Source organism: Ictidomys tridecemlineatus, unplaced genomic scaffold, assembly GCF_052094955.1.
Source record: "Ictidomys tridecemlineatus isolate mIctTri1 unplaced genomic scaffold, mIctTri1.hap1 Scaffold_712, whole genome shotgun sequence".
Taxonomy (NCBI): domain Eukaryota; kingdom Metazoa; phylum Chordata; class Mammalia; order Rodentia; family Sciuridae; genus Ictidomys; species Ictidomys tridecemlineatus.
Window position 1 is genome coordinate 194,169 of NW_027525097.1, and position 20,222 is coordinate 214,390.

Sequence of the window (20,222 nt, forward strand, 5' to 3'; positions counted from 1 at the left end):
CTGCCTCGCATGATTGTCACCCACAGGCAGGCCTCAGTTCACCCACCAACATCCTGGGAACTCTCATCCCAACAGATAGACCTGACTCAGAAATGCAGCCAGACCAAGCAAGATAGTGACACTTTGGTTATATGTTCCTGGGAGTCATCCTCTTTTAGACACAGTCCAGGTTGCCACCAGCATCTTGAAAATTGAAGTCTAGAAGTTAAGAGATGACCAGGGGTGCAGGAAAGAGGGACTCACAATTTTCCCATGCAGCTGGGACAGAGGATGACTGGATGGAACATCTGTCTCTGCCTCTCCAGTGACCAGAAGAACCGCCTTCACTGTCTGGGCAAAGGGCTGAAGAGGTAGGGCCATCTCCTTACAGTGTGACAAAACAGGAGAAGTGCTTTAAAGTTGTCCTTCCCGCGGTTCTCAGGGGCAAGAACGCCAAATGCGCCCGCACCAACGCACAGGTGGCATGTGCGCCTGCGCAGTCGGCTGCGAGGCCAAGTGCGCCTGCGCGGGTTTCTCTTCTTCGGAAGTGGGAAGGCCGGCAGTCCTTGACTGGGGTGTCTTGTGGAAGGTTGACCAAGGTGGAGGAACTTGCAGGTTCTGGTTGTGTGTCATGTACTGGTCGAGGTCAAGAAGGGAAAGCCCCTGCATTTACCCTAGTGACAAAATGCCGCAGGGCCCTGGGTGGGTCAGGGAGGTTTGGGGAACCTAAAGACCATAGACCCTAATGGGCACAGCGCCTCCTCCCCCGCAAGGGGAGACCCAAACATGCCCATCTGGCAACAGTCTTTGGGGACGAGAAGTGTTGGCAAGTTGAACAAACTTTTTGCACACCTGTGCCACACAACCGCATCACTAAGGCACTGGGGTCCAACTGGAAGTAGGAGTTCTGCGAGGTAGGGGATCCAGGGGAGGATTCTTTCACTTTAAAAATTTGTTTCTTTTGACCATAGGATAGTGAAAGATGTAATGGCCCTTTTAAGCACCCTTATGATTAGGATATAAGTTGCACTGCTGTTTCTGTTTTGAGAAAAAGTGGCACAACCTCTGTTTTGGTTCCTAGAATAGAACCAGAAATATTTTCAAAAGGGCCTACTATATCTAGTTTCAAGTCAAAGTAGAGAAACAAAGCAGGGGCAGTCCCTCACCTCATGTTTTCCAAATTTGATTTTTATAGTGATATTTGGAAGTTAATATTTACCTAAATCTGATTTGTATCATTCCTTATTTCTGTTTATGTCCATATGTATTTCGGGGTATGGAATTTGGAAATGATCTTAATTAAGTTTGTGTCTTTCCTTTTCACCCATGCAATAGGCAAATATTTGTTGGACTTGATTGAAATATATTAGGAAGCTATAGGTGGAAAAATCACCACAGCAAATATGTTGTAAAAGAAAAAAAAAACGGAAAAAACCCTTTTATTTCATTTGATGAAATTGTGAAAACTGAGTGGAAATTTATCATTGTATTTGTTTTCATATGAAGTGAGGATTTAGTCTTTGGTAGTCTCAAACTAATGTCCAACGCAAGTGATTATATTTTATAGTGTCATGAAGTAGGACACAGACCATGTTCTCATATGGCTAGTTCAGTACTGTATATTTCCTACTTGTGAGTTTTCCAAAGCTGTAGTCCATTTCCCTCTTTATAGATCTGACTCAGAATTATGGTGTTTCCTTGATTCTGAAATACATTTTATAGACAATGTAAAAATATGCACATATTAAAAAGCAAGGTTATATTCACCCCAATCAGCTTATTTTGAACAATGCTGGAAAAATAAGATTTGTTGTAAAAACTCAGAAGCAAAGGAATATCTAAAATGTTTACAGTATCAGGTTTCAGTGTAGTTTTCAAACATAATTTCCATAATTATATGCTGGGAATTTATTTTGTTGTTGATACAATATGAGTTACAAAGTTCTTTCTTGGAAGGTTTGGTTACACAACTTCACTTTGTGAATTTAGAATGCAAAAGGAATCTTAATAGACTAATATAAAAGAAAATGAAGAGAAACTTAAATGAAAATTAAACTTGAAGTACAGCAGGTATTGAACAAGTTTATTTTTGAAGCCTCTTTATTTTGTATATGCCATATAAAGCTTGTGTAGTTTGTAGGTGAAACTTTTTGGAAGGAACTTTAAGAAAGATGAAACACTGAGTCTTACTTCTTTTCTTTTTAGGTCAAGGGGGTAAAATAAAACTTACTCAACCAAAAGTATTTAGTGGCAGAGGTGGGAGTAAAATAAAAATTTACATTCATTCTGGTGTTATTCCACAGATCTTAGGAGCTTGAGTTATTCTATGCTTTTTAAGATGAAAACAATGGATCTATTTTTAATTATATTCATGATTGATTTAGTAAAAATATTTCCAGAAGTACGTATGTTTTCTAACAGCTATCATTTCTGTTTTCCTAACTTATTAGGTAATATAAGTATAGGGCAAGAATGGTGAGAACCAGGGAATGAGTATGATCCACAATGAAGATAATGATAACTATTATTTATGGTGAACATTTCTAGACTTTAACATAATTCATTTAATTCTTCCACCAACTCTCTAAGATAGTTGTTATTATTGTCCCTGTTTTTCCTATAAGAAACTAAGACACAAAGTGGTTAAACAAGAAATCTATTAAATGGTAGAACCAGGATGTAAACCTAGGAATCTGGCTTTAAAACTCATGTCTTAATAATTATGTTATTTTGCCTCTCAGTTTGTGTCATGTTGGCACAAAGAGTTTAAAGAAATTGCCCATGTTTATATTTTGAAGTTGTGATTCAAATATATAATTATTATGCAGGTAGTCTGACTCAAGAGTGCACATAATTTAATATTTCATCAGAGAGTTTTTAGACTCAGAATTTTCCTGTAGTGCAGCGAGACAGTAGTGGCTAGAGATCTGAACTGAGATTTAAGAAGCTTGGGTCCTATCTGAGTTCTTCCAGTGACTCTCTTTGAAGAAATAGACAAACTTTTTTGGACCTCTATTCCTCTGAGTTTCTTTATAGGTTTTAAAGTCTATACATTGTGAATTCTGGCCTGACTTGAGATCCTAGTTCTGCTGTCTAGAGGAAGTAGAGATTTTTTTTTCTTTCTCATTTGGATTAGATATTGTTTCTCTCTAAGGCATTCTTAAAATTACCATAAGAAATATCATTACAGACACTGAGATGAAATTTTGTTGAAATCTTAGAGTTTGGGCTCCAAACTATACCTGTTGAATTAAAATTTTATATGAATGGGTTTATGTTCTTAGAACTTGCATGTTAAGCAAAATTCTAGATTAAATTTAAGTCAAACTAAACATGGAGAACTATGACCCTAAAAGATGTGCTGTTACTATCCAGATAATGGTTGGGGTTTTGAAAAGCATGGTTGAAATTTTGATTTTTCCTCATCTCTGTTGTACATCATGGATTCTCTACAGTTGAAATGGTAGAAGGTAGTCACATGAGAGAAATAAGGAAAACAAAAAGTGGAATGAGAGAAAAATGGGAATTAATTCCAAACAGGAGGAAAGCAATATTAAGGTAGAACAAAAAGTACTTTTTAGAGAGACAAAGGAGGATATTTAGGATTTTAAAAAGAATACAAAAACCAATTCAAGGGCATAGAAACATATCTATAATAAGTATGCTAAAATATAGAAGTAGAAATTAAATTGGTGCATTATATATTAGTAATCATTCTATAAGTAGATCTGATTGCTTTTCTGTTATGGACTAATTTATTGGAATATTCAATGTAGGCTGTTTGCCTGTACCTTTTTCAATCAGAAGAAGAGGAATAGGTAGTCCTTAACATCTAATCCACTTAAAAATGATCCAGGTATCAGTATTGCTTCAGATAGTTATGATTTCCCTCTGATACCAACAGGTAAGAAAATGAGTAAGGTGAAATATTTCAGTAAACAAGAACTGGGATTGTAGAAGATTGGAAATTTTCTTTATAATGAGAGTAGAATTTTTTATCTTCTTTTACTATACAAATGCAGAGATTTCTTGGCTTTTCCTGAATATTCTGGAACAAGAATATGAATTTCTGTCTACAAGGGTTGCTTAGTATTAAAATGGAATATCTTAGATTTGTTCTAATGAAATAGTAACCTACATTGCAAAGATTTTTTTTTTCTTTTTCAACAGATATAGATTTTGTGATCTGTAGTAAAGAATGAGGAACTCAAGTTGCCTCAGGAACAGGGATAAGTATGCATGGAACACAGGAAAAATGTGGAAAAAAATTAGACTTTAGGTAGGGGAGGAGCCCAGGAATTTCTGGTGCTTTGTTCTAATTTCTTCTTTCTTTTTTTATGGAATTTTTTGGCCTTTCTTCATTTGCTGATTCTTTACTTTCTTCTATGGCCTGAAAATTCATATGTTGAAACTTAATCAACAATGTGATAGTAGTTTAAAAGATGGGACCTGTAGGAGGTGATTAAGTCATGAAAGTTCTGCCCTCAAGGATGGGATTTGTGACACACACACTGTGCATGTATCTGAGGGAGTTTTTTGCTTCTTCTGTCATGTAAGATGTGCCATCTGTGAAGTAGAGAGTGAGCTTTTGTTAGATACCTAAACTGTTAGTGATTTAATAAGGCATCCCAACCTCCACAAGTATTAAAAAGTAAACTTCTATTATTTCTAACATATCCAGTAAAGGTATTTTGTTATAGCAACCTAATTGGACTAAAGCACTCCCATCTAGTTTGCTTCCTTTATAGCTTCAACTATCACATGAGCTAAGTTGCCATTGCTAAGAGTTTACATAATCATTTTTGGAGGGTTGAGGGTACTGGGGAGTGAATTCAGGGACATTCATCCATTGAGCCACATCCCCAGCCCTATTTTGTATTTTATTTATAGACAGGGTCTCACTGAGTTGCTTAGTGCCTCACTTTTGCTGAGGCTGGCTTTGAACTCTCGATCCTTCTGCCTCAGCCTCCCAAGCTTCTGGGATTACAGGCATGCACCCAGCTACATAATCTTATAGTTCTAGCTGTCAAAGGTCATTGGTTGACTGCCTTCTGTATCTCTTTATTAAATTCTAGGGAAAAGGAGGCTTTGGTTCTTTTTGTTATTTAAGTGAGACCACTAAAATCCTGACTTAGCTTTATGTGTAGGCTTCTCACTTCTGAACCAATTAGCTATCGTTGTGAGTACTGGGAGATGTGTTTGTACTTCCCTCTGGATGAAGGCATGGGCAGGCAGATATTTGGAAGTGTATTTGGTGCATGATGACTGTAGACATTTAAGTTTGGGAGATACTTAAAATTATTAATATCATATTATGCAACTATAATTTAAAAAGATCTTTATATATAGCAATACTCGTATTGTTAATTTCTTTTAGTTTTTTCCCAGAGACATTAATGTAGTTCTAATATTATTTTTTCTTCTATGTTACAGGAATTTGAGGTATAAAGTTCCTATTATTCCCATTTTTATGGATAGAAAATTAGAAATTCAAATGGGTAGGCACAGTCAGCATTTATCTGGTCATCACCTACCATTTAAAAAAATTCTCCACCATTCCTACTGGGAATGGAACCATCATATAACTGAGCTAAACCATTTCTTAGTATTCATCCTGAAGAATTACAGTTACCATACTGTAGTGAAACATGTATAACCATTTTTATAGAAGCACAGTTCCAATAGCCAAACTATGGAACCCACCTAGGTGTCCATTACTGGATGAATGGATAAAGAGAATGTGATGTATATACATAATGGAGTTTTATTCAGCCATAAATAAAAATGAAATTATGCCATTTGTAGGAAAATGAATGGAACTTCAAAGCAATATGTTAAGCCAAATAAGCCAAACTCAAAATGTCAAGGGTCATATGTCTTCTCTCATGTGGAAGCTAAAGAGGAAAAAAGGAAAATAAAGTGTGTGTGTGGTGTGGGATAGAATCTTATAAAAATCAAAGGGAGATCAGTAGAGAAGAAGAAAGGGACCATGGAGGAGAAGGAGGGCAGGGAAAGGGGAAGGACTGGAGAATGATATTGGCCAAATTATATGTTATATTGTATATACTATAAATATGTAACAACATTTCCCACCATTGTGTACAACTATAATGCACCAATATAAATATGGAAAAAATATAAAAGTTCACCACCACTTAAAATATTTTTTATAAGTAGCATGAATGTTGACTTGAAAAATAGCAAGTATGAACTACTTCATAAGGAAATGTGCATTTTCCTCAGTTACTAAACCGATCAAGCTCTGACTAGGATTACTATTTGTCACAGATATAATAAGATTCTTACACTGGATAAAAGAAAGGACTACATCAGTGTGTTCCAAATTTTTGTCTTGACTCAGTAGTTGCGCTGGGATATAACCAGTCTAAAGAAGGAAGGAAGGAAGGAAGGAAGAAAGGAAGGAAGGAAGGAAGGAAGGGAGGGAGGGAGGGAGGGAGGGAGGGAGGAAAGAAGGAAGGAATAGAAGAGATCAGGGTATAATAGAAAATACCAGTATGTGTCCTACATAATAAGGATAAGATATGATGGTGAAATTTTGTTATGTTCTCTTACCCACTATTGGTCTGCCTCTATTCATCTCTCTCATAACACATTATGTATGTATCTGTTATGGGTTATGATGTATTTCCTGCTGCAGTATAGAATAAAAAAATTGGGGTAGACTGCATTTATGTTACAAAGTACAAGATACAATATTAGAATTTTTATGTTACAAAGTATAAGATTCTATATTAGAATTTATTATATTTGCTTAAAACAAAGAGGAAGAAATACATCTATAAAAATCAATAGGGCAGGCTATGGCAAATTCAACAGTAAAGTGCTATTGAAGAGGCCTTTATTTTCAAGTTTTTACATTTTCTAAGTTAAATAAATATGAAATGGTTATTTTGAAAAATGCTACCAATTTTACTTTTGTCTATGTTTTTATTCTTTTGAGATTGGGCCTGGGAAGCTATAAATCCAGAGTTGACTCCTTTAACAACAACAAAAAAATGAATATAGGGTATGGAGAAAAAAATATAAGCCAATAAATGTGTGTCTCATGCCATTTTTCTGTGTATATTTTACATTTATTGATTTGAAACAAATTATTTATATTTAACAAGAGCTATTTCCTTGAAAGTCAAATACCACCTTCGGTTTCTCATCTCCTAAGAAGCCAAGATTCTGTCTCTGAATCAATTCAATCAAATACTGCAAGAAGCCAAAGTGGTTGGAAGTGAGTCTACTTAAAATTTGTCTTCTATTTTTGTCTTTTCCCCGTCCTCCTCATTGCCCTTCTCCCCTCCTTTATCTTTTCCTCCTGTTTTAGACAGAATGTCATTTAAGAAATTTCTATATGGTATTTACATATAACCTATGGACATTCTCATTTTACTTTTAAATCATCTCTAGATTATAAACAATAGCTAATATAACAAATTCTGTGTAAATAGTTGTCATTACTATATTGTTTAAGAAACAATGACAAGGAAAAAATCTGTATTTGTTCAGGACAAACACTATTTTTTTCCAAATATTTTTGAGCTCTGGTTGGTTGAATCTGTAAATGTGGAAACCTATGAGTACTAATTTTATCTACATACGTACCTTTGCCAATGAGTTTCATAAATATAATCTCATGTGTCTCTTTAGCATCTTTCTCTTGCAACCTGAAGAACTCTAGAATTTCTTGTAATATATAACCTATTGAGATCTTTAAGATTCTTGGCAACTGCTGGTAATTTAACCTTAGCTTAAATACTTGTGAACCAGATGTTTCCATGTCCTTACAGGCATTCGGTGAAGGGAGAAGAAAATTTTAGTTTTTTTCTCTTAAAATTAGCATGTTGTCTTTTCTTTTGTATTAGTTGTGCTTCTCCACTCCAATAGCTTCTCTTCTCTTCGATGATTTTTGACTTTGAACCTAAGTTCTAACTTCCCTCTGAGATGTTTCTAGCCTCACTTCTTCAATAATTAGGTCCAATGATTTGTAGGGTCTTCATAGTTTTTTAAATTTGTTACACATATTCTCTTAAAGTATGTTAGAACAATATGCATTATAGAATTTATAGCAAAAATTTTAGAAAATGTTAAAATACATATATATGAATTTTTGATTGATTTTTCATGATGTTTTATGGCAGTCCAAGGAGATTTTGTTTTCCTATTGATGTGAACTGTTAGTGATTGAGTATAGTTCAGCAGGGTATTCAAAGTGTAGGAGGTTTATTTAGAATAATCAAAAACACAAATAATAATAAATGCTGGCAATCATCCAAACCACAAATAATAATAAATTCTGGCAAGGATATGGGTGGGAAGGAATTCTTATACACTGTTGGTAGGATTAGAAGAATCACTATGGAAATCAGCATGGAGTTTCCTCAAAAGACTGGGAATGTAAGTACCATATTATCCAATTCTACCACCCCTCAATATTTATCCAAAAGGACTAGAATCAGCATACTGTAGTGTTACATGCATGTTACAACATACCCATGTTGATAGCAGCATGATTTACAATAGCCAAGTTATGGAACTAGCCTAGGTGTCTGTCAGCAGACAAATGATTAAAGAAAATGTGGGATACATACAGAGTGGAAATTTACTCAGTCATAAAGAAGAATAAAATTATATCATTTACATGAATATAAATGGAACTTGGGAGGATTATGTTAAGCAAAATAAGCCAGGCTCAAAAAAATCAAAGGGCCATATGTTTCCTCTCACATGTGGAAGCTAGAGAGAAAAGAAAAACAAAAGGCAGAAGGAGCTCATGAAATTCTAAAGGAGACCAGTAGAGAAAGGGGATCAGGGGGAGGGAGGAAGAAAATAGAGATACCGAGGAATGAAATAATGTTATGTGCTTGTATAATGTGCCACAAAGTATATTCCACTATTATGTGTAATTATAATATGCCAATTAAAGAATTAAATGACAAAAAAAGCATGGCAGTTTTCATTAGCAGAGGAGAATTTCCCATGAAATTAATGATGCTTACTCATCAAGGCCTCATTTACATTGTCCCCTTCAAAGTCATGTCCCCATCCATGGGCCAGAGAAGAAGGTAGCAACTTTTACCTTATAGTGTCATCTTAACCTAGAGTCATCTGCTACATTCATATCAATCTGGACTCAGCAACAGCTTGCTTTGGGGGCTTTGTTGACTATTGGACCTATAGTTTCTCCAAAAAGAATGATTCAAGGAAGACACTGCTGCTTGCATGCTTAGAAGCCCCTGCAACTTGGGCTTTGTTGTCTGGTTGGGTGTTGAGGACATGGCTGAGTTAGATTGGCTTCTGAGACAGCATCTCTGAGTGGGCCACACTACAAAGGTGGAAGGAATGTAGTTCTCCCAGGGATAGTCCCCAGGCCAGGAATACCTTCTGAGTAAAAATGTTGCTGATGTTAGATGAACTATTATGTAATTGTGAAGCTGAAAGAAACCTTCCTAGACTATAATTAATAAAAATAATTTGAATAGCCATGAGAGAGGAAAGACAAAATTGTACTTCTGTACTCTCTACTGAAATAAAGAAACAAAATTGTTGTCATAGGAAAAGGAGGTGATCAATGTTGGAAAAAAGTCTGTGTATCAGACAGTTAATAAATAATAAAGCTTGCTATATTTTTCCTGGATATTGTAAGGTTTGTAGTATAACTTAATTTTTTAAATTGTGATTTTTTAAAATTCTATCTTGTTCACATTTAATTTTGCACTTAATTTATTCACCTGTACTTTCCAAATTATACAAGCTTTAGGTCACATAAAACCTAGATTTATTCCTGTCACTAGCAAATCTAGACCTTTTCTTGGATTATTTTCTTAAACAAGAGATGGATTGTATTGATTGCCCTCTTGTAATAATACTGGTGATATTTCCAAGAAAATTATTCAGGAAGAATTTGTGACTTATACTAGTTTTTTTTTCCTTTAGAAAACTACTAGCCTACTTAGAAAACACCCTTCTGATTTTACCCTCATTAACAACATGTTGTGCTCGGTTGATACAACTCCATTTAGGTTAATTGTAGTTAGTAAATACTACAACAGATTGACTAGTAGGCTTTTTTAGCTACACAGAAAAAGCACAACATATCTATCAAAATGGTATATACCCTGTGTATATTCATTTTTCCTTGTGATTTATAAACCATAGTTTAACTTAAAAAAATTACTTTGTAGTGATGTATAAATGTATAAAGAATTAAGCAAACTCTTTCCACTTGGAGACAATCACTATCATGTGAAGGCTGGCATAGTTTAAAAATATATGGTATAGTGTTCTCTTAGTTCTAAACTTGTAAGTAACTTGATAAAAGACTTTGAGTACATTATTTGCACACTAAGGTTCTTTATCCTCATCTGGAAAGAGACCTAATTTATTGAAGGGTTGTTGTGATGATGTGTTTGTAATTTCAAGCTAGTTAGTTACAAAGTAGTTTGTAAACCAGGAATTGCCATATAAATAAACATTTTTATGATTGTCTTTTAATTTAAAAAAGTATACAGAAATAAGCGTTTTACCTTTTTCCCCTTCTTTCTTCCTCATACATTTACAGAGATGACAACAAAAATAGTAGCTTGAAAACTTGGGATAAAATGAATTAATCCCTCAATGTAAAAGAATAAACCTAGTGACAAATGATGGAATAAATTCTTTTCCAGTGAATTTGAGATGCAACCACAGAATCCATTAAGGTATTTATCACAGAAAAATTGAGGTACTCAAGACAAATGCGTTCCTCAAAAGTTTCTGGCTCTACAACAAAATGCCCAGACAAAACAGTGAATTACAGGCATTTAAGCTCAATTTTCAACAAAATTAATTTAAGAACAAAATGTTGGATGATATTCCAGAAGAAAACACTCTGAAGGGAAACATTTAAACATTAATGAATGAGTGACTTATGTATATTTTGAAAATGTGAAGTAAATAGATATTTAGAAAGTTATAAAGGATAAGAATATTTGAATTCAGTCCCCTGGTATGTTGCTTGATTAGCATAAATATCCAGTTCCACTGGAGGGGATGAATATTAGTTTCTAAAATATTTTCTTAGCATGTAGCTGCTTTTTTTCATAACTGTTTTAGAGTTTCCTAGTGAATACTAGGTTTCATTGATCATTGATTTAGGATAACAGTTTATTCTTTACTTTCAGAAATCATCCAACTTTTTTGTATGTCATTCTTACATATTTTCCCCCAACAGAGAACATAAAAATTTTCTGTAAAGAGCCAAATAATAAGTATTTGTACCTTTATGGGCCATACTATCTCTGTTGCAATTATACAACTATGCTACTCAACTCTGGCCACTCTAACTTGGAGCAGCCATAGACAATGTGTAAATGAATGGGCATGGCAGTGTTCCAGTATAAATAAGTGTAAAGAAACATACAGCAGGTTAGATTTGGAGTACAGGCCATTTTTTACTGATTTCTGCTTCATCATCTGGTCCTATTCTACCTTTCCAGCCTCATATTCCACATTCCACTAATTCTTCAATGTGCTGGTCATTCCAAACTCTGCACAGTTCTCCAAACATGGCATGCACTCTAATTAATTCCTGCTTTGGTTTATATCTTCTCTATACCTGTACCTCAGCTTCACATTCTCTTTATGCACAGTATTCTACTTGTTTTAATAAATGTCTTCTATATAGTATGTGTGCTGGTTATTTATCCCTGTCTCACTCCTGGCCCAATGGATTCTCCATATTTTCTTCTCATACCCTAAAAGGCTGAATCATCTACATAGTGCCTCATCCTGGGATCCCTTATTTGCTGGCTTCTGCTAAAGATCACCCAATGGGAATCATTGGGAGGACATCAAAGGGTGGGTGGAGAGGTTGTGTTTTCCCATTTTTCTCTCTACTTAAATGTTGTACTGATAGAAGGAGCTACATGACATAGTCAGTCCAGTAGTCTGGCTTTCAAAGATTTGATAATTTTATTTCTTTCCCTTGTTCTTTCAGCCTGGGAATGGTAATAGTTTCATACTATTGTTAGCCTTTGGGTACTTAAGTACCCCATGTTTGTTTTGTCCATATGTCTGAAAAAGCAGTCTTTTAAGTAAGTCATCAGGGTAAATTCCACTTTTCTTTTTTCTCTGGAGACCAAGATAGCATGTGACCAATATACCATGTCTTATAGTGATTTTCAACTTTATGTTTCCTTGAACAAAAGAATATGACATAATCACCTTAGTAACAGTGGCTCCCTATAACATAATCTTCAACAGGAGTCATATTAGAGTTGTAGTTAGGAGGTGGAGAAGGGGTTAAGTGTACCTTTTTTCAAAAAAGGTTCCTATCATGTGACCTTCACAACACTCATCCTGACAAATAAAATTATCTCCCACCCTTGAAAATTGGTATCTTACATTGTATTCTTAGTTTGATCTGCAAAAACACCAAAAAGATTTCTATCTAAGGGCCTTTATACTTGCTATTCTCTCTGTTCCCACTTAACCACCCACCTAAAATAATAATCTCTGTTCTTTTTGTCCTCCTATCTGTTTTTTTAAATATGTCAATTCCTAATGTTCTATTATATTTTATTTACTATGTAAATCCCTTTTTAGATTATAAAATAAGTGGAGGCTGATATCTTTTTGGTTTTGTTCACTTTACTTCCTTAGAAGCTATATTTAGCACACAATAGGTACCCGAAAAATACTTTTGGAATGAATGAATGTGTCCGGTTCACCACCTCACACGTGAGCACATGAGAGAAAGGAATTGTTTTACTCACACATCTATCACAGGATCTGGCACATGATGCTTATTGAAAGAATGAACAAATGAATGAGTGGATAAATGCCATATAAATAATTCTCTTCTTGATTGTCTCTGTGTGCATCCTGATTTATCCTATTATAGTATACTATTGATGGTTTTAATTTGGGGAAGTAATTATACTGAAACTTTCAGTAGTTCTTTTTATATGTCTTACACATTTACTTATAAAGACCTAGAATCGTAACATAGAAGGTAAAAAGTATGATGAGGAAATAGAAAGATTTTGTCTAATGTTATGTTTTTATTTTTCAAAAGGAAGCCTCATGTCAGTTATAGTTTAAGGAAAAAATGATTCTCTAAGAATAATTTCTGCAGTTACTGAAAGCATGAAATATTGCTGTGAACATGCATAGAAAACTACTTCTTTGAAGTTCTGGATAGGTGTAATACTTCAAAAATATGTGGGGGTCATAGTATTTGGACAAGTTTTTAATATTGATAAGAATACCTAAGGAATCTTGAAGAAGAAAAATTTGCGAAGGCAAAATATGGTTTATTAGAATTTTCTTAAGTTCTTAATTAGGTTTGGCATTGATTTGTGTGAGTTAAGTATTTGATTATTTGTGGTAGTATCCTTCTGATTCATAGTGTTAAAACTGGAAAGAAATTTGCAGGTAATCTATCCTCTTTGAGTTGTGTGAGGAAATGGGACAAATACTTAAAATAGACTTAATTAAAATTATGAAACTAGTTAGCAGAAATGAATGTAGAATCATGAATCTCCTTATTGTAAATCTAGTGTTTAAATGGGACAATGCTCATACCAATATAAATTAAATCATATAAAATACTCTGAAAGAACAATAAGAATACTTTACTGATAAGAATAACCACACTGTAATTAATCTGTTTTCTAAATTAGCATTTAAAAGTGGGAGAGTTTTGTGGAATGTTTCTGGAGCTTGATCTTACTTAGAATGAAGAGATAAACAAGTAGAGATCCAAAACATATTTTTTCCATTATTTTTAGTGTTATCTCACTTCTCTGCCTGGTGACAAGTGTTGTTGAGCACCATTTCATATACCTACTGGCCATTTAGATTTCTTCTTTTTCAAAGTCTGTTTCAGTGTCTTGCTTTTTTTCCTATTGCATTATTTGTCTTTTTCTTATTGATTTTTGGGAATTTTTTGAAGAAAATTGTTCTAGGTACAAGTTCTCTGTTAACATTTATTGCAGATATTTTTCCTCATACTCCATGATCTGCTTTTTCACTGGTGGCTTTTGATGAAGGGAAATTCTTCATTTTATTGTAGTCCTTTTTAAAAATCATAAGTCCTTCCCTCTATTTTAAGTGCTTTTAGTGACCTTTTAATGAAACCAACTTCAGAATTCTTCAGTTTTATTCATGATTGAGGGGATTTGGAGATTTCTGGTCTTTTATTCTAATTAACTAGTCCCCTTAAATGCGTAGCTTTGTTTTGGTTCTAACCCTAAACCTGGGGTGGGGCGGGAGTGCTTGCTAGATTCTCTTTCTTTAAGGTCATCAGACTCCATTTTTTGTTTTCCCAGCTCTAAGACTGTTAAAATCTCTGTTCACTCCTTGTAAATGACCTTTCTGTAGTTGGCAGATATCTTAAGGGAGAATGCACCCCCAAATCAGGCTTCATCTTGAACTTCCATGCTCCCCCAGATGAGGCTTATATAACTCCTCACTGCTTTGATATGTCTGATGCCTATGCAGGGGATTTTAAACAGTTTTTTTATCCAGCTATTCTACTTCTTAGCTGGGAGTTAGTTGATGTGAACCACCTGTTCTGCCATGTACTGAAAGTGGAACTCTGATAGTCTGATAGAAGAGTGGATAATTTTTGTGCCATTACATTAGGAATTATTAAGTCATTTAAGAAGCAGCATGTTGTTGTCTTATAAGAAGCCCTATCCAAGTTCATGTCTTTACTCTGTGACAGGGCATCCTTATATGACTGTCATAGTCTTTGTCAGCAGTGGGGCACTGACTAAAGTGAGGAAACTTTAGCATTGGAGTGATTCTGGTGTCTATTTGTTAAAATATAAAATTTAGGTGAAGTAATACTTTTTAAAAAAATATTTATGTTTTGAAAAACAGGAGAACTTCTGAGACTGATTAGAGGCATTGTTCATAGGTATAGTGGAAACTATGACCAGAATAAGAATGTTTTCAAATGTGTTTCTATCAGGCCAACATCTGTTTCTGAACAATTACTAAACAAACTTCCCAGATGGTTGTTAAAATTGTAGATGTTGAGATGAGTTATTATCCTAAAGTAATGAATGAAATTTAAATAGTATAAATTAAAACATTTTCTTATCTTGTTTAATTTACCATTTGTATAGTTATGGAGCAACTGTCTTTCTGTATTTTACTTCTTGAATTAAAACATTTAAGTCCTTTTGAAAATGTGGAAATAATTTTTCAAAGATAGGATGCATTTGCTAAAATTCAGTGACTGTGTCAGATAAAAATGCTCACTATAATAGAAATAGATGGGTGCTTTTTCAACATGGGATAATAATATATCTGAAGCAGCCCAAAAGCCAATGTCTCACTTAAGTGGGTATCACTAAAGGCATTCTCACTATCAGTACCATTCCTCTTCAGTATTATTATTAAGTGCTGTTCTGGAACTGCTCGTCTATGTGGTTCATTTAATTAGGTCATCTTTTTTTTTAAATTTAAAGAACAACATTTTATTCTGTTCCTCTTGTGTATAAAATACTAGGAAACAGTTAAATCAAGGATTTGAAAGATGGTTGCTTAATATAGTTTTAAGCTATAAAAGTCAATTATTTTTATGGAGGCATGTTACTAACCTTACGTAGCTTCAATCGCAGTTCAACAGACATAGCAAGTAACACATCCTGTGTTCCTTTTACTTGGTATCAGTTTATTTCATTCAATTCTGTTCCTTCTAATTTATTTTATGTTACTTTCCTTCCTTCTTTCCCATCCTCTTTCTGCTTTTCGGACAGGCAACTACAGTCATATCCCAATTGGTCTTTCTCCTTGGTCTATGGGATAATAGACAGATGAAGCGATATAGATTAATGATAGCTTCTAAAATGTTTTAAGAACTGGTTACAAGGTATGAACTCTAGTGCAAGGTATTTAGGTTCTTTCACTAGTCACAATCCTTAGCTATACTAACCTGCCTGCCATTTTTCATTCCAAAATGCTTCTCTATTTTATTACTTAAAACCCAAACCTATTTTTTATATTTTAATGACATGTTTGTCTCTTCAGAAAAATATGAATCATTTCATGCATTTGTATGTCATTTGGTGCAGAGCCTATGCTTATCTGCTGAGGGCCATTACCAAGTAGGAATGACGCATAGAAATTTCCTTGCCAAGCGTACCTCATGCTGCTTAGAGGACATTCGATGGGACATTGCATGCATGCTTTAATAAGGTGACCTTGCTCAAGGACCAAGGCGGATCCGGGTTTAGAGCTGATCAGGTTTGAGGAAGTAACCGGCTCCTTGAGTTTAAGGCATTGCCAGTTTAAGATAATGGGTTTTAGGGAAGTTAGAGGTTGAAGATTATTGCTGGGATTAGGGTGTTTCTGTTGCTTGTTCCCATAGAGTTTTCATGAGTTTAAAATGGGATTTGGAGAGAGCTTCGTGGAGTAGGTGAATTGTGCGGGAGACAGCAGAACGTGATTGCCCCTGGACCTGTGTGGAGGCGGTGTAAGAGCGGGAATAAAGAATTGCTGTTTGAACCTACAAGGTGTGTGGTGGCTCTTCTGGTGCCAAGCCGAGACCTTGGCACTTATCTTCTTTATATTATTTGGTGTCACGAGCCATCCATGGGCTGTGTGTGTGAGCTAAGCACATTTGAACATATGAGAGGACTGGTCTGGCATTGTGCAACAAAAAATGTGCCTTTCCTTTCTCTCAGCCCGTGATCCCACCATAGCAACTGAGATGGGTGTGACTTGCCAAGATGTCAATTAATCTGCTGACCACAAGACATCACCAAGCAAGACTCCACCTTTTGAAACCCTACCCCTTGCCTTATTTGGGTGGAATATTCTATCGAATGTCTTCTCCTCAATAAATAGTAGAGTTTAGGCTGTGCTCGCTCTCTTGCTCTTTCCAGCACTGCCCAGCATGGAGCTGACCTTTGGGGTTACTGAGCTATCCTGTCTTTGATCTTAGAAACTCATGTTCATGTGCTACAGGTTTCTTCACCATTTTCTTAGTTATTGATACAGCCAGCTCCTTTGAACACAGCTCATCTTGCCAGCCTGGCCAGCTGGTGACAATTTGCGTTTAGATGTGTGCCATAAAGAAAGCACTGCTTCAAATATTTATTGAGAATCTACTCTATGTCAAGCATTTTTTTCAAATGCTGGAAACAAAGTACTAAACAGAATAACAAAAAAAGTCATTGTAGTCTCTTATAGAATATGATATATATTTGAACCAGAAATCCATTTTGGTGCTGTTTTTACCATAGACATGATTCACAGATCTGGGAATCAAAGGGATGGTAGCAGGACATCTCTCATTATTAAGCCAAATAACACAGAATTTTTGCTTCTCACAACCACAGTGTTGGGCTTTGTTGATTTGAAGATTAGAGATCTTATTTTCTGTCATATCCTGTGATGTAAATAATTTTTTTAAAAAGCAGAGGCTGAGATAAAATCTTATTTGCAAGTAATTTGAGAATTGTATATGATTTTTCGAAGTAAGGAATAGAGGGATATTAGGGAACACGATATACTACTCTACTTAATAACTTGGCTCTGTGATGACTGAGGCATGAATTCATAATCATTCAGCACTTGTAAGAACTGACTCATTGGCATTAACTCCATGTACTTACCAGTTCTGCATGTGTGAGAGTTGAGCTGGTTTTCCATGATATTCCCTCCATGGAATCAGAGAGACCCAATGGCAGGACACAAGAAGCACGTGGAACATGTCTGAGGTGATGCTGTCAGACTAACTACATGCACAAGGCTGGTGGTTGAAATCTATGCAGAACTGCTTACTTCAGCCCTGTTTGATGTAAAAGATAATGGCCGAGAGAATTTCCAGTGGCACACAAGAAGTATCTGATACAATTCCCAAGGAAGGAATGATTCTACCAAATCTACCAGTTGGCAGTTCTTTATGTCACTGAACAATAAACAAGGGGGTTACTATATTGCCAGAGACAATTCAACTCCAACTAATAATGGAAATTTGCCTTTTTCTACATCATGAGAAAGAAGAGACCATTATGATATCCAGGAGATTGGTGGGGGGTGTCATAAGTAAATGTTAATGGAAAACCATTACAGTAACCCAATAAAGGGAAATATAATGAGGATTCAGATTCCCTAGGAATGAAGGATGAATCTAGCTAAAGTGATAATAAAGGAAACATGGAATAGGTGTAGAAGAAGGAATTATAAATATCAATTTTGTGTTTTCATGATCAATTTTAGGGTAAGGAAAAGCTGGCTACAAGACTAGTTGGGAGCATGGTGGTGATGGGTGCTATTAAATTTTTCCTAAAGAGGTAAGGAGCTAGAATTAACTCAGTGCGATACAAATCCCTGGGTTATGCAGATATCTATGCAAGTGTTATAAAATTGCCTTCATAAAATGCCAAGTCAAACAATTAAAATTTTTTTAAAAAATATACCACATATGTTTAGAGGCAAGGGAAGGTGTCCCAAAATCAAAAGAAAGTCATAAGTATCTTAAAAGCTTGATGCTCACCAATTGTATTTTAATCTGAAGCAGCTTATGAATAGATATAATAAATAAAGGAAGTTAAAGCAAATGAGATGGCCTTGCTTTACATACAAAGCCATATGTATGGTTTTGTGGTTAGGATACTAGGGAAGGAAGTGGTTTACTTGGGATGCTCTTTTAGTAGAAACCCTTTTTGACTAGCATTGACTGGCAATTGGAAACCCTATTGATAGTTCCTTTCTACCTATTTGTAGGAAGACACTGGTGCCTGGAAGTTGCTGTTGGGCTTTAAAAATAATTAGACATGGGCTATAGACAGTGGACAGTAGGCAGGGTAAGCTTAACTTAATTTTGCCAGTTTTTCCCTTAGCTCTGACTTAAACTGTTAACCCAAGGCCTGAAATTACAAGGGGATTATATATCTCTTTATGCAATATATAATTTGTAACTTCCTTGGTCACCAAAAGGTTAGGAACAAATACCATTATGGGTTTGCCATTGGGAAGTTTGGTGTATAGCTATTACATTTTACTATAGCTTCCAAATCACCAATAAAATATGTTTTCATGGGGCTGGGGCAGGGGCTCAGTGGTAGAGCGCTTGCCTAGCAGGTGTGAGGCACTGGGTTTGATCCTCAGCACCACATAAAAATAAATAAATAAAATAAAGATATTGTGTCCATCTACAACTGAAGATATTTTTTTAAAATATATTTCCTTATGGGTCACTGCCTCAAGCTTCACAGTTTTCTTTATTCTAAATGCCCACTTCAGTCATCTGATAAAACTGAATATGGAATTCTTCAAGAAGAATTACACACACATGCCCTCAAAAGATATCACCAAAAAAAAATATTTTTTTTCATTAAATTGGCCAGAAACACACACACACACACACACACACACACACACACACACACACACCTACACACACAGTTTTTCATTAAATTGGCCTGCATTTTCATCCAGGAGAACGCCATTTCACAGTTTAATATTTATTTTTCATATCATTGTCTATTTAAATTTAGACCAACACTTTATATTCCAGAGCAAGTTCCTTACTGAATCCTTTATCAACTCTTGCTAATTGCATTTCAAGAAAACATTAAAAAAATTAAAAAAAACATTCCTCTAGAATAACCATTTTATACCACATTTTGAAAGTTGCCCGAAAAATCAAACATTTGGAAGTTATGAGTAGAAAGAGGGAAAAAAAGAAAGCACACTTACCTTATTTGTAGCAGTGGCACTGGATCCAGGGACCGCAGGCACATTTGTCACTTGAACTGAAAGCTAATTATTATCTATGAGTGTCCAGTTCCCTTCCATTTTGTAAGTTTGGAAGTGATCCTTCAAAGTTCTAAGGTAAAGATCCCCGAACAAGCCACACACACACACAAAAAATAACTGGGGGAGGGTTATGGTCCCCTCCCCTATGTTCTCTGGGTTCTGTGTGGCTGTGATAATTACAAGGATCATGGGTCACTTCAAGGTTGGTAGAGGATGTGGGTCCACCCTTGGAACAGTTCCTCCAGCCCAGGAGGTCACTGAGCCCTAACACAGCAGAATGATACACCAGGTTGCCAAGGCAGGCTTTCGAAGGGATACAAAGTCCGTGGTACATTTCTGGATTCGACATTAGGATGGCTGTTGGCAGTCACCTGCGTGGAGAAGTCCAAGGCTGAGCAGCAGCAGTAGCAGCAAGGCCAGCGGCTTACCAACGCAGCTCATGGGAGCACAAGCTCATGGGAGCACAGCCTGCG

At 35.4% G+C, this 20,222-nt stretch overlaps 2 pseudogenes; one reads left to right on the forward strand and one right to left on the reverse strand.

The window, feature by feature from the left end:
* The first annotated feature begins 2,006 nt into the window (after positions 1–2,006).
* LOC144374480 (spermatogenesis-associated protein 22-like) lies at positions 2,007–10,876 on the forward strand (annotated as a pseudogene).
* A 7,355-nt stretch (positions 10,877–18,231) lies between these two features.
* Positions 18,232–20,190, reverse strand: LOC144374481 (repulsive guidance molecule B-like; annotated as a pseudogene).
* Positions 20,191–20,222: the final 32 nt, after the last annotated feature.